General features: G+C 42.5%; 1 pseudogene; it reads left to right on the top strand.

Annotated features, from left to right (window-relative positions):
• Positions 1 to 6360: 6360 nt before the first annotated feature.
• On the top strand, positions 6361 to 7887 carry LOC125540906 (disease resistance protein RGA5-like; annotated as a pseudogene).
• The last annotated feature ends 5266 nt before the right edge of the window (positions 7888 to 13153 follow it).

Raw genomic sequence — 13153 nt, 5'->3', positions numbered from 1 at the left:
CAACTAACAGGAATGCCCATTCTCAAGTACCGGACTGAACATACTACCTCCATTTCTAGATATAAAATCCTTTTACAGATTTCAATATGAACTACATGCAGATGTATCTATCTAGACGTATTTTAGAGTGTAGATTCAATCATTTTGCTCCGCATGCAGTCCGTATTAAAAACTCTACAAAGACTTATATTTACAAACGGAGGAAGTATGATTAATTTCAAGGAGTTAATCTGCAACATGGAGAGCTGAGACACAGTTTGGGAAGATCCGGTCCTAGCGTATCTTTAACTCAGCTTGCTGCCCATCTGAAACGACAGTTTCACCCATTTTCTTGCATTGCTAATCATGCATGATTTTCCTTTTTTCCATTTCACCCACACAGCATTAATTAAAGATAAAAATCAAGGCAATATATATGAAAGGTATAAATATATTACATGGCTGCCTGGTAATCCAAATACACACATCCCACACACGTATGCCATTTATTTAATCCCCAAACATACATATAGTAGCGCACACACCGTCCTTACCCACATCTCCCCGTACACAGTTTACACTCGACGAATGGCTTGAGAGAGAAAGCAACCACGACGTACGTCGCTCTAACGGCAACATTTTATTACAGGTCCATGGATGGATGGAAGAGCCGGTCGAGTAGCTAGCTTCAAGCAGGAACCACCAAGTTCTTAATACAAACCGGCCATGCACATTGGCAACCACCAGTGTTGCACCCACCACTAAGAGCGCATGTTTCCCCGCAGAGCTCGTATCCTACCGGTGCTTCGAGGATGAGGCTTTCAATTGCTATCTTCCCTGACTGCGCCATCTCCTTCAAAACCTGCGGTGAGCGGGCCATGGACACTGGAGCTGCCACAAGCAGCTGTAGAACCACCAATGTAGCAACCACACCGAGTATCCTCTTCTTGCCAATCTCCATGTCGTGCAAGTGCAACCTCTCTCTCCCCCTCCCTCTCTCTCTCTCTCTCTCTCTCTCTCTGTGTGTGTGTGTGTGTTTGGTATTTGCATAAGACACATTGATCCCAGCCCTATTTATAGGCTGTATAGGCAAATACCGGACATAAATGCGCGGGGGTGCTAGATGTCTCGGATACAACTATCACATGTGGTGGTTGATGAGCTGCGTCCTTTCCAAAAACTAAAGGTCAGAAATGTGTGACACTACCAATATGACAAGATACCGGTAAATAGAAATCAAGATCTGGAGAAACACAAGTCACAGGAAGAAAAATATTCTAGCACCCCCAGGAATCAATTTCAACAAGTTAATCATTTCTTTAAGCTTTCTGTCTCTTTCTTTCACAAATTTGTGCAGATATCCACCGCATCAGAACTGGATTGCTTCAACATTATTACTTACTGTCCAGCACGGCAACACATAATATGGAATTGCTTTTTGCGATTATCTCATTTTCTGGGGGTAAAGTGCATACACCATATATACTCTTACAAGATTTGTTTTGATGTGTGCAATGATCGCATCATTTTCTTACATTATTTATCCATGAAGAAAAAATCAAAATGAAACTTGTTTCGAAAACTCATCCGGTATATATGGCGTGAGTGTTTTTTTTTTGCACAAAAACTTTCGATCTATTCATCATCTGTCAAGGAAGTAAAAAGATTATTAGTCAAAATAAAAATTACATCTAGGTCCATAGACCATCTAGTGAAGACTACAAACACTGGAGCTAGCCGAAGGCGTGCCGTTGTCATAGCGCCCCTTCCTTGTCGGAGCCGGGCTAATCTTAGTCTAGTAGATAGTCGGAACGTCGTCGTGCTAAGACCCAATACGATCAGTGCACCAGAACAGCAACCACCATCGAAGAAGAGAAGCGTAGATTGGTCGGATCCAACCTGAAAACACATGCACATAGAGAGGATCCAAGTGGATCAACAGAAGACAAACACCGACCAAATCCCGCAAGATCCGTCGGAGACGCACCTCCACATGTCGTTCGGTGGCGCTAGACACACAATCAGAACAAAGGGCTGGGTGAGAACCTTATTCCAACTTCAGGAAACCGTCATCATCTCGTCTTTCTGAGTAGGACACAAACCCTAAACGACTACAAAAAATCACTAAAAACAGAGTAGGAACCCTCCTGCCGGCAAGGGTCGGGATCCACCTTAGCTCCATGGTTCTAAGTCACAGAATATGAAGCCGATCTGCGGCGACGAAGCCGATCCACAGCGATGCCGACCAGAGGCGCGAGAGGCACGAGGTGAAAGAAATACGCATATCGTGCTACGTGAGTGGTTGAGTGGTCATTGATCAGTATCAATGCCCTGTACAACCCATGCTACTGCTCATGCATCAAGATAGATTCAGCTAGGTGCCTGGCAAGCATTTATATAGTTGTTACACAAAATGTGTAGCTATCCAACCCATGTTGACTGATTTGTTGTCCACGGTGCATACACCATACTCTTACTAGAATTGTTTATGTATACCCTAAAAAGAATTGTTCATGTATGGTTATTATGCTGGCCACGCAGATTGCCAGAGGACATGACACACCGATCATATTTTTATTTGTATATCCAGGGACGTGGTCTGACTGGCCGATTCGATCCCGCACAACCTTATCTACTTATCATTAAGAGGTGTTGTCAGCGGCAGTGGCAAATGGAAGGTGTGCTTCAGTAATACATAAACAATTCTATTGTACAAATGATGTACTAGAGTCAGATTTCAACAGATACAATCTATTATATATTGAAAGCGCTTAACCAGCTAACCAGAAAAAAGAGAATTATGATAGAAACCACATACCATAATTATCAGAAATATCTGCCATTAATTAAAACCGAATAGGTGAACACAACCAATGGATCTCCAACATAGTCTATTGATATTAAAAGATCAATAAGTTTACCCACCCTAACCTTAACAAGTTGTCATGGTTATAATCCTGACAATAGCATATGGGTGTGTATGGAGCTTAGATCTATCAAGGCACAAATGGGTGACATAAGAGATTATACAGGGTCAAGGCCTTCTCCGGTGGAGATAATATTCCCAGTCATGTGTGTGTATAGTTATAATGCAAAAGGTTCCGAACCGTCAGCCCAGCATCAAGAAATGGCTTAAATAGAGTGTACCATGTCCCAAGGGTTATAAGGCTGGTCATTAGCACTCTGCATAAAGACATCATTACTACAGATAGTTTCTAGTCTATTACAATAGTAATGCAGGCATTATACTACTAGTGGAGGCTATTGGTAACGTGTAAACTTTACTAGTGGTTGGGGCGCCACCCCGTGGCGCCGCTTGAGAGAAAGCTGTGCGCACGTTTTCATTTAAAAAAAATCACATAGTCCTCATCTCCGTCTAAAAAACATTTCAAAAAAAAATCCTCACCTTCATCTCAAAAAAGAAAAAGAAAAAGAAAAAAATTACCACCGCAGCCTACTAACGAGTGCCACTTTGCATAACCCTCCATTTAAAAAACACCAGAGGTCCTCACCTTCATGTAAAAAGAAAAAATACATCTAAAAAATAATCCAAGCGTTCATCTAAAAAATTCCAAAAGATTTCTCACCGTGGCCAACCTGTTTGCGCCACGTGGCATAGCTGGTTTGCCGCCCTTCATGCCACGCTTAATGGGTTTAATGTCGTAGTAGTCCTTCCTCTGTAATGTCTCCTTTAATGCTCCTGGCAGTTGAGCTACTGTAAAATCTGAGTGGTGATCTGACGACTGATAAGAATCGAGAGTGATGATAAAATCGGAGCAGTTCCGCCACCGGTATTCACTCCGATTAATGCCCCACCCCTGGTTGCTGATCTTGACCAGGCCCTTAGAGCAACTCTAGCATACCCCAAAAGGCCCCGACCCGCAAAATAACCGCCAAAATGCGGGTCGCCGCGGAAAATCCCGCCCGAACAGACCACGCAAATGCGGCCGGCCCGCAAATTTTTTTGAGGGGCGCGGCAAAAACTCGGCTCCAACCCGCGTATTCGCGGATTTCCGTCTCGCCCCTGCGGTGCCCCGTATCGCAGTGAAGCATTTGGCGGGAGGGACATTTCAGCCCGCGCTCCTTTCCCCTCCTCCTTCTGCCGCAGCCAGCCACAACTTCCGCCCGTCCACCGCCGGCCAAATCAGCCAGCGGAATCGCACCGGCGGGACCTTTTGCACCCTTCACCACCGCTAGGCCGCACCGCCCGCGTGGATCCGGCAAGAAGAGCCGCCCCTCGTTGTTGTTGCCGCCGGGGAACGACCGCCCTCGAGACGCCCCTCGTCGCCGCCGGATAATATTATTTTGCTTCGTGTTGATGGAATTTGAGCCCAGTTGGTCGACGCGGCGCGTGCTCCTCGTTCATGTAGATGGAATTGAACCCGTGCGAGAAGTTTCTGCTCTCCGATTCGTCCGACTCGGACGACTTGGATGTTGAGATGAGGCTCTCAAACTTTCGGCAGCTAACATTAGTGATGGCTCTTGCCGTCAAGGAGCACGAAGACGAGAACCGCAAGAGGCGGCGAGGATCGATCGTTGGGTGTCTTTGCATCCCTCGGAATCACCATCTCGGGAACGAGATGTTGATGCAAGATTACTTTCGCGGAGAATCCAACGTATCCACCTCACCTCTTTCGGAGAAGGTACCAAATGCGCCGATCCCTATTTGTTAGACTTGTTCAAGCTTGCGAGGCCAATTGTCGGTATTTTACGCAATGAAGAAATGTTGCGGGCTTGAAGGGATTTAGTGCATATCAAAAAATTTCGGCAGCTATGCAGGTCATTGCATATGGGGTTCCGACTGATTATGCCGATGAGTATCTTCGCATCGGTGAAGATACAACAATTGAGTCAGTGCGTAGATTTGCCAAAGTGATCGTCCGTGTCTTTGGTCCCGACTATCTTCGGGCACCGAACGAGGATGACACAAAGAAATTGATGGCATCTAATGAGAGGAGAGGGTGGCCGAAGGCATGGCAAGGAATGTATTGTGGCAAGACTAGTGATGCCACAATTATGCTAGAGGCCGTAGCATCCGAGGATTTATGGATTTGACATTGCTTCTTTGGTATGCCGGGACTCTCAATGATATCAGTGTGTTGCAACAGTCTCATTTGTTTGCTAGACTTGCTAGTGGTGATGCTCCTGCTTGCAACTACACAATCAATGGCATGAATACACAAAAGGGTACTATCTTGTTGATGGTATATACCCTCCTTGGTGCACATTTGTCAAGAGCATCAAAGAACCAAAAACTAAAAAACAATGTGAGTTTGCAAGAGTGCAAGAGGCAGCCCGAAAAGACATTGAAAGAGCATTCGGGGTTTTGCAATCTAGGTTTGCCATTGTTCGTGGTCCTGCTCGTTTTTGGGACAATCTAGGTTTTTGGGACAAGAGCATTCTTCACAACATGATTCTCGAAGATGAGAGAGGCATGAACTTGGAATTCTTCTACGGCAATGTAGGCAGCCGTGTCAAACCAGCTAGAGACCCTAACCGCATTAGAGCTTTTCTTCAAACAAACAAGGAGATTGAAAATGCAAACACCTACTTTCAGCTTCAGAAGGATCTCATTGAGCACCATTGGCAAAGGGCTGGACAATAGCAAACTCATTTTTCCATTGATTTGTATTTGTATTTATATTCGGAACAAGTTTTGTATTGAATTATTTGTATTTGTATTTGGTGATTTGGACAATTATTTGTAATGTGGATGGTTGTTGTATTGTTTTAGTATTGATAATTGGTGTGGTATTCATATATTTGCGGACTGGTGGGATGCGGGATGCAGCGGGCGCACGAGTAGACCCCGCAAAACCGACCCGTAAAAAGGTATATTCTGCGAATATGCTTTTTTACGGGTCCGTTTGAGGGTCTGCATCTGCGTCCATCCGCGCCGGCCCGCAAAGACGTTTTTCCGCGAACTGCAAACGCGTTTTGTGGGCCGACGGGATGTGGGGTCTGCTAGAGTTGCTCTTAGTGGTCATGGGCATGTGCCTATTTGGGCTTCTAATCCGTTAGGATCTCAATACAAAAATGCCATGTGAATCCTCGTCGGGAAAAGAACTCAAACTAGACCTCATTAGAATATAGATTCTAACTTGTCTCCGAACTGATGGCTATATACTGCCTGTGAAAAAGAATTAACTCAAACAAGTTGCGGAAAAGTTCGGTGATAGTTGACCATTTCTTGGAAAAGCTGTGGCGGAGCTACAAAGAAATAGTTGGGCTGGCCAATCTAAAGGAGAACATGGAAGTTTTCAAGTTTTGGATCATACTATCTTCAATGCTACAAGACATTAGTACAGGCTCAGTTATTTTTGTAGCCATTGACATTCGGAACCATCTGTTTCTCTTTCGAAAACCAACGAATTCTTTCTACATGTTGCCAAAGAAGTTGGTGGTGTTTATCAGCTTAAACCTCTTTCTACTAGTGACTCAAGAAACTTATTCTACGAAAGAATATTTGGAACTGAGGACAAGTGCTCTCATATTGAGTTGGCTGAAGTAAGTGAGAACATTTTGCAGAAATGTGGTGGAGTACCATTGGCTATCATTACACTGGCTAGTATGTTGGCTGGTAAAAAGGAACATGAAAATGCATATACGTATTGGTCCAAGGTGTATCAATCTATGGGTTCTGGGCTAGGAAATAATCCTGACCTGATGGACACGAGGAGGATACCAAGTTTCTATCCAAATCTGAAGACTTGTTTACTGTATCTCAGTTTCTATCCAGAGGATTATGATATTAAAACCAAACGGTTGATATGGAAATGGATAGGTGAAGGATTCATTCATGAAGAGCAGGGAAGAGCTTGTATGAAGTAGGAGAGGATTACCATTGCTGAGCTCATTAACAAAAGTTTGGTCCAAACAATGGATATCAATATTGCTAATAAGGCGAGCTCTATCCGTGTACACGACATGGTGCTTCACCTTATCACTTCCTTGTCAAATGAGGAGAACTTTCTCGCAACATTGGGTGGCCAGCATACCAAGTCACTGCCAAATATGATCCGTCGACTGTCTCTCCAAACCAGTAATGAAGAGGATGTCCAGCCAATGCCAACCATGAGCAGCTTGTCATATGTGAGGTCACTTACCGTGTTTAGTAAAGACCTCAGTTTGCTATCGGCACTTTCAGGTTTTCTTGTCCTGCGTGCATTGGATTTAAGTGGTTGTACAAAAGTAGGTAATCATCATATGAATGACATTTGCAATTTATTTCATCTGCGGTATTTGAGTCTACAAGGGACATGTGTCACTGAGATCCCGAAAGAGATCAGCAATCTACAGCTTCTGCAAGTGCTAGACATAATGTCCACCACAATGAAGAAGTTGCCATCAACCATTGTTTAGCTAAGACAACTGGTGCTCCTTGACATGGGTTATAGGTTGGTCTCTATATTGCTTCTAAAATCAATGGCCACCTTGCCCTCCCTCTCTTTCCTTGCAATCACATTAAGGCGACTGAGAGAGGAAGACCTCCATATACTTGGGAGCATGCCGTCTCTGCGTGACCTCTCTATAGATGTAATTTATTGGGAAAAAGTTACAGATAAAAGGTTAGTCATTGGCAATGGTTGTCCCTTCCAGTCTCTGACAAGGTTCAGTATAGAGAGTATAAGAGCCACTGGTTCGATGTTTGCACAAGGAACCTTGCAAAAGCTCAAAATCCTGGAGTTACATTTTGTTGCCGAAAGAAAAGACCAATTTGGTGATTTTCAGTTTGGGCTGGAGAACCTCTCTTCGCTTGAGCAAGTCTATGTGGTTACTCGTGGTGGTGGTAGTGATGGTGAGCTGATCGGTGCACTTGAGAAAGAGCTGGTCGGTGCACTTGAGAAAGAGCTTGATATTAATCCCAAGAAGCCCACACTGACGGTGAAAAAGGTAACTCCACGCTGATTCACCTTTGTTCACCCTTGCAAGCAGCATGCTTATTAGTAGTTCAATATATACGTTAGTAACTTAACTAGAGTTACTTGTATGCTCTTTACTACAGTACGTGTATAGGCTAGTGAATTTAAAATGCATGCGGCCGCAAAGCCAGCGGAGGTGCTCGAGGAAGCGGAGCAGCATGCGCCCCACCTAGACGTCCAGAGCCACAAAACATTGTCTAGTAGCCTCGGTTCGTCTCTAGGAGTTTCCCGGTGGCGGTGATGCCTCGCTCCGGTAGCCGCCTTGGTCAACCATGTCCTCGTCCCGGAGTTTCCCCTACATTGCAGACATGGTCTAGGTGAGCGCCTGGTATTTCCTCGGACACTGGACGGTGTAGCCTGCTCGTGCCGCTCCCTTGCGTGCTTCTATGCTGTCCAGGGCACCGCCTCCGCGTGCACGCTCGCTGGTGTTCAAAGCGTCGGTGAGACACCAACAAGACGGCACATCCTTGGATAGATTTGGTTAGACTTTGTTGGAATGTCGTTTCGTCTCAAATACACCTGTAGAAAAGATACAGATCTCCACCCATTGTTTTGATTCCGGCTGAAAATCTACTGGTGGCCTGTAAGATACACGTGTAAACTAAATACGCATGTATTTCATTACACCGCATCCAAGCGCAGCCTTAGGGTAATCCCCTCCCCTGTTAGCGTATTAAACTGGCACCTATTATTTCCTTTCAATAAATTACGCTTACTATAATGCCACATCACAGCAAAAACCACCATATAACTGTGTAACGGTGGGTAAAGTAAACGGTTTCAATAGTTTAGGGTATATTCTAACCACCATTGAAGCTGGTAAATTAAATGGTGTGCTTAGCTGAGGGTTGTAACATGGACTTTTTTTTTCTATTTCATTTAGTTTTACTCATTGCCTTTTTTATTGGTTACTTCCTCTGTTCCATAATTCTTGTCATGGATTTGAAATAAATTTACGAAAAGAATTATGGAACAGAGGGAATAATAAAATGGTTTATAATAATTTATTTAAGTTGTACTGTTGTACTTTCCTATAATCATCATATTTTTTGATCATATTGCCAATTCATTAAGCAGTATGGAGCGAGGGAAAATGACAATTCTTGATAATAGAATTCAATAAAATCGTGAAATACAGACACTATAAAACACAAGAAATGTATGCTGCTGATATTTCCTCGTTATTCCAGGTGCACGGGGTTTTTGACGCTCACTTGTTGGTATATTTGAAGCAGACAATTGGTAAGGCACCAAATCCTCTCAAGGCATTGCATTCAGTTTAAGTGAATAATTGTGTTATTTGACAGCAAGGGTTGTGTCTATTATTTCGTAGTTTTCATAAGAGTGGTAGATATATAGTAAATTTCCGATTAATATGGCGTAAATGCTTGGATTGTAAACCGTCGTACAAAAATATCGCAAATTTCTGTATAAAATGCTGTCAAACTAGGGTTTTATAGATTAAGTTATTCTACTCATAGCATGGCTGTTGGGATGAATTATTATAGAATACAAAATGATTATTCATAAGAACTTTGATTTTTTCTAACAAATATAAAAAATGATACAGATAAACTAGACATTGAAATATACAACTTAATTCGTTTGTACGGGAGCTATCTAATGCGTTGTTTGGTGGGTGCAGTTGCAGGAGCAGGAGCAGGAGAGCTGCCCATAGAGGAATATATAACCAGAGCCGAGGTGCTGCCCAGGAAACGATGCTGGCGTCTTGACTCTCTTTTTCTGAAGATGTTCACGCTCTGCTTGCTCCAGTTACTAGTTGCTCGTCTTCAACAGTAAGACCCTACAAAAGCGTTGCCTGGTCAAATAAGAAATGAAACCTTGTAATGGTGTGCCTTCTGCTCATCAGTCAATGCCTGTCGGGCGACGGGTTTCTTTGAAGTTTCAACCATCGACAGTTGTTCATCAGCACACCCTGATGGATGGAGTGTCATTGACCACAAATGGCAACATTAAATGAGTTTGCTGGAGATTCTGAAACCTTGTAACATGATTGGCTTCTCAAGCTTATTTTGGTTGATTTATATAAACATTCCCATACTAGTCGCTTCATTTCAGTCTATTAACTAGCCTGAGCAAAATCAGGCCACAAGTTATCAAAAGGCCTGCACTACTCAAATTGACAAAATGTGGTCTGGCATGGCAGTCTTCTGCTAGAGTGAATCTGTTTATATTCTAGCTTCAGCTTCAGCGACAGTCACTGCATGCAGTTTCCATGGATTAGCCCAAAAACGAAGACAAGTGACGAATATGGCTTTGGCAATGTGCATGGCTCGCAGCCAGCACCTTGGCCCTCCCTCCGTTGTCCCCTCGACTGCCTGCCACGAGCTGCCCATCAACCACCCACAGTTGTTCATCAGCACATTCTGACGAGTGGTGTCATTGACCACAAATGATAATATTGAAGGTGTTTGCTGATGTTTGCTGGAGAATCTGAATTCTGAATCCTTGCACTATTGCGCATTTTGTCCCTGAAAAAGTGAATTTTGTAATTTTATTTCAGGAAGCTAAACCGCGTGCAAGGATCTTGTTCCGGCTACCTCAATTTTCAGGATTCAGACACTTTGCTTTCTGAAGCTTCTTTTGGTTGTCACTTGATTTCAGTCTACTAAGCAAAGTCAGGCCACAAGTTATCGAAAGGCCTGTACTAGTGTGTTAATTAATTAGATTGCCAAAATGCGGTCCGACATGACGGTCCTCTGAAGAGTCACTACATGCAGTTTCTGTGGAATAGCACATAAATGAAGACAAGTGACGGTTCTGGCTTTGGCAACGTGCATGGTTCTATGTTGGCAATCCTACAAAAGGAAACCTGTTAATTTTGTTTCAGTAAGCTAAACCGCGCGCAGGGATCTTGCCCAGACTAGCCCAGTTTTCAGGATTCAAATGCTTCAGAATTGATTTCTCAAGCTTTCTTTTGATGGTATTTTTGAACTTGTATAGCCACCTTCATTTCATCCGATTAACCAACCTGAGCAAATTCAGGCGACAGGTGGCCACTAGTGTCTTAGATTTACAAAATATATATGGTATGGCATCAGAGGCTTCTGCTTGAGTGAATTTATTTATATTCTCGATTCAGCAGAAAGGTCACCAGCAGTTTCTGTGGAATAGCTTCAGCTTAACTGCGTTCAGAGAGAGAATCCAAAAAAAAAGACTTCTGCTTCGGTACAACCCCCTTAAACACATCAACGGAGAAGATCTCTCCATACCCCTTCATAATAAAGAGTATGATGGTCTTTTTGCACCCACCCCGATACGCAGCCTGTGTTTTTTTTCGAGAATTAGACAGAGTATATACCGCCCGGCGTACATGGAAGATGGAAGCTCAACTGGGTCAGCGCAGCAGCAAACAGTCTCTGCAGTAGTGAAACAGTGGAAAATCTAAAAATATGATGCAGCCGGACTCGAACACAGGACCTGCTCTTGTCATGCAAAGAGACCGAACAAGCATGCTATATTGACCAACTGGCAGTGCGGTTGTTTAAGATATTTCCTCTTGGGCGGCCATTTCCTTCTTTTTACGGAAAATCCAAAGCGTACAGATTTTTGACGTCCAGCTTCACAGTTTGAGCTCATCCAAAGGCCCAAAATGACATTGCAAAAAAAAAACATGTTTTTTTGCTGTTCGGTTTTCCATTGTTTTTCCTCTTTTTTTCTCTCATTTCTTTGTGAAAACAGGAATGAATATTCTTTCAAAATTGCGTGAAGAAATTAAACATTTATTGAAATCCCAAACAATTTTTAAAACACAAGCAATTTTGAAACTCTGAACTTTTTCAAAAAATGCGACCACTATTTGTAATATTTGAACTTTTTTCTAAAATATGAATAAATAAATAACTAAGTACGTATAGAAACCAGTGAAAACCGGCCTAGAGCCATCTAGAAGGCTTTCAAAACCGGCATCTGTTGAGGCAACAAACAGATTTAAATGGCCGGCTCATGTTCACTCGTATCGATCGATTCTATGAGAAATAACGACTGACTGACGCAATAAGAGGCAAATAGGGTGTCCCCAACACGAGCCCGAAGGGAGAGATGTCATCGCCTAGTTGGGCGAAGGCTTAAGCATTTCTTTTATTTTCTATTCGGTTAATTTATTTTTCTTATTTTTGAACATTATTATTCTTTTTAAAACCAGTTCAAACATTTGAAAGAAAAATTGGAATACCAAAAAATGTCGTTCAAATATTGTTTATGATTTTAAAAATGTTCTGGAATTTCAAAAAATGATCATGTTTTTTATTTTTTTGTTCCCAAATTTAAGAAATGTTTGGGTTTCAAAAAAGTTCATAAATTTTTAGAAAGTATTTGGTTTGTCATATATGTTCAAAATTTTCATTAATTATTCAGAATTTGTTAAAATTTTCAAAAAAAGTGTTCCACTTTGTAAAAGTTTCATGCACAATTTGTTCAGTTGATGGATAATAACAGAAATTACAAATAGGAGAAGTATCCAAATTAGGAAAAACTAAATGCTCACGCACGCATCCCAACTGGTGGTTTTTTTTGGACTATGGATAAATGATCTCAATTTCTTGCAGCAGTCTGGCGCCGACATATCAAGCATCTACTCCCTCCATTCGGAATTACTTGTCACAAAAATGGATGTATCTACAACTAAAATACATCTAGATACATTCATTTCTTGGATGAGTAATTCCGAACGGAGGGAGTATGTCATTTTTGAATGACTTTCGACGCAGTTTGCACGTTGCGACATGTCCAACCATTTACCGGTCCCTTCTCACCGAGAAAACTCCAGAAAATACAAAGCTTGTCAAAAATCCTAACAACTTGACAAAATTTCTTGAATTGTTCATAGAACCCGATGAAAGAAATTGGGTCCATTCACAGGATGTCAAAAAACAACGTGCTTTCAGACGTATCCTTCTGTTCTCTACCCCGAATACCCTCCATTGAACATGGTCTATTTTTAGACATGCTTGAAATGACCTCAACTTTTACAAGAAGGTGGGCATGCCCATGGTAGGTATTCATGCCTGGTTTGAACGACTTTCAACACCGTGTGCAAGTTGTGACACATCCTACCATTTATTGGTCTTTTTTAACCGATAAAACTCCAAAAAATGCAAAACTTATTGATAACTCAAACAACTTGGCATGGTGCATTGAATTGGTCATACCAGGCCATGGAAAAAATTGGGACATTTAAGGGATGTCGAGAAACTAGGTGCTCCCAAACAAATCCTTGCCTGCCTGAACAC

Source organism: Triticum urartu, chromosome 1A, assembly GCF_056163025.1.
Source record: "Triticum urartu cultivar PI428250 chromosome 1A, HENAU_Tu73, whole genome shotgun sequence".
NCBI classification, from domain to species: domain Eukaryota; kingdom Viridiplantae; phylum Streptophyta; class Magnoliopsida; order Poales; family Poaceae; genus Triticum; species Triticum urartu.
This window is presented reverse-complemented; position numbering and strand designations above follow the sequence as displayed.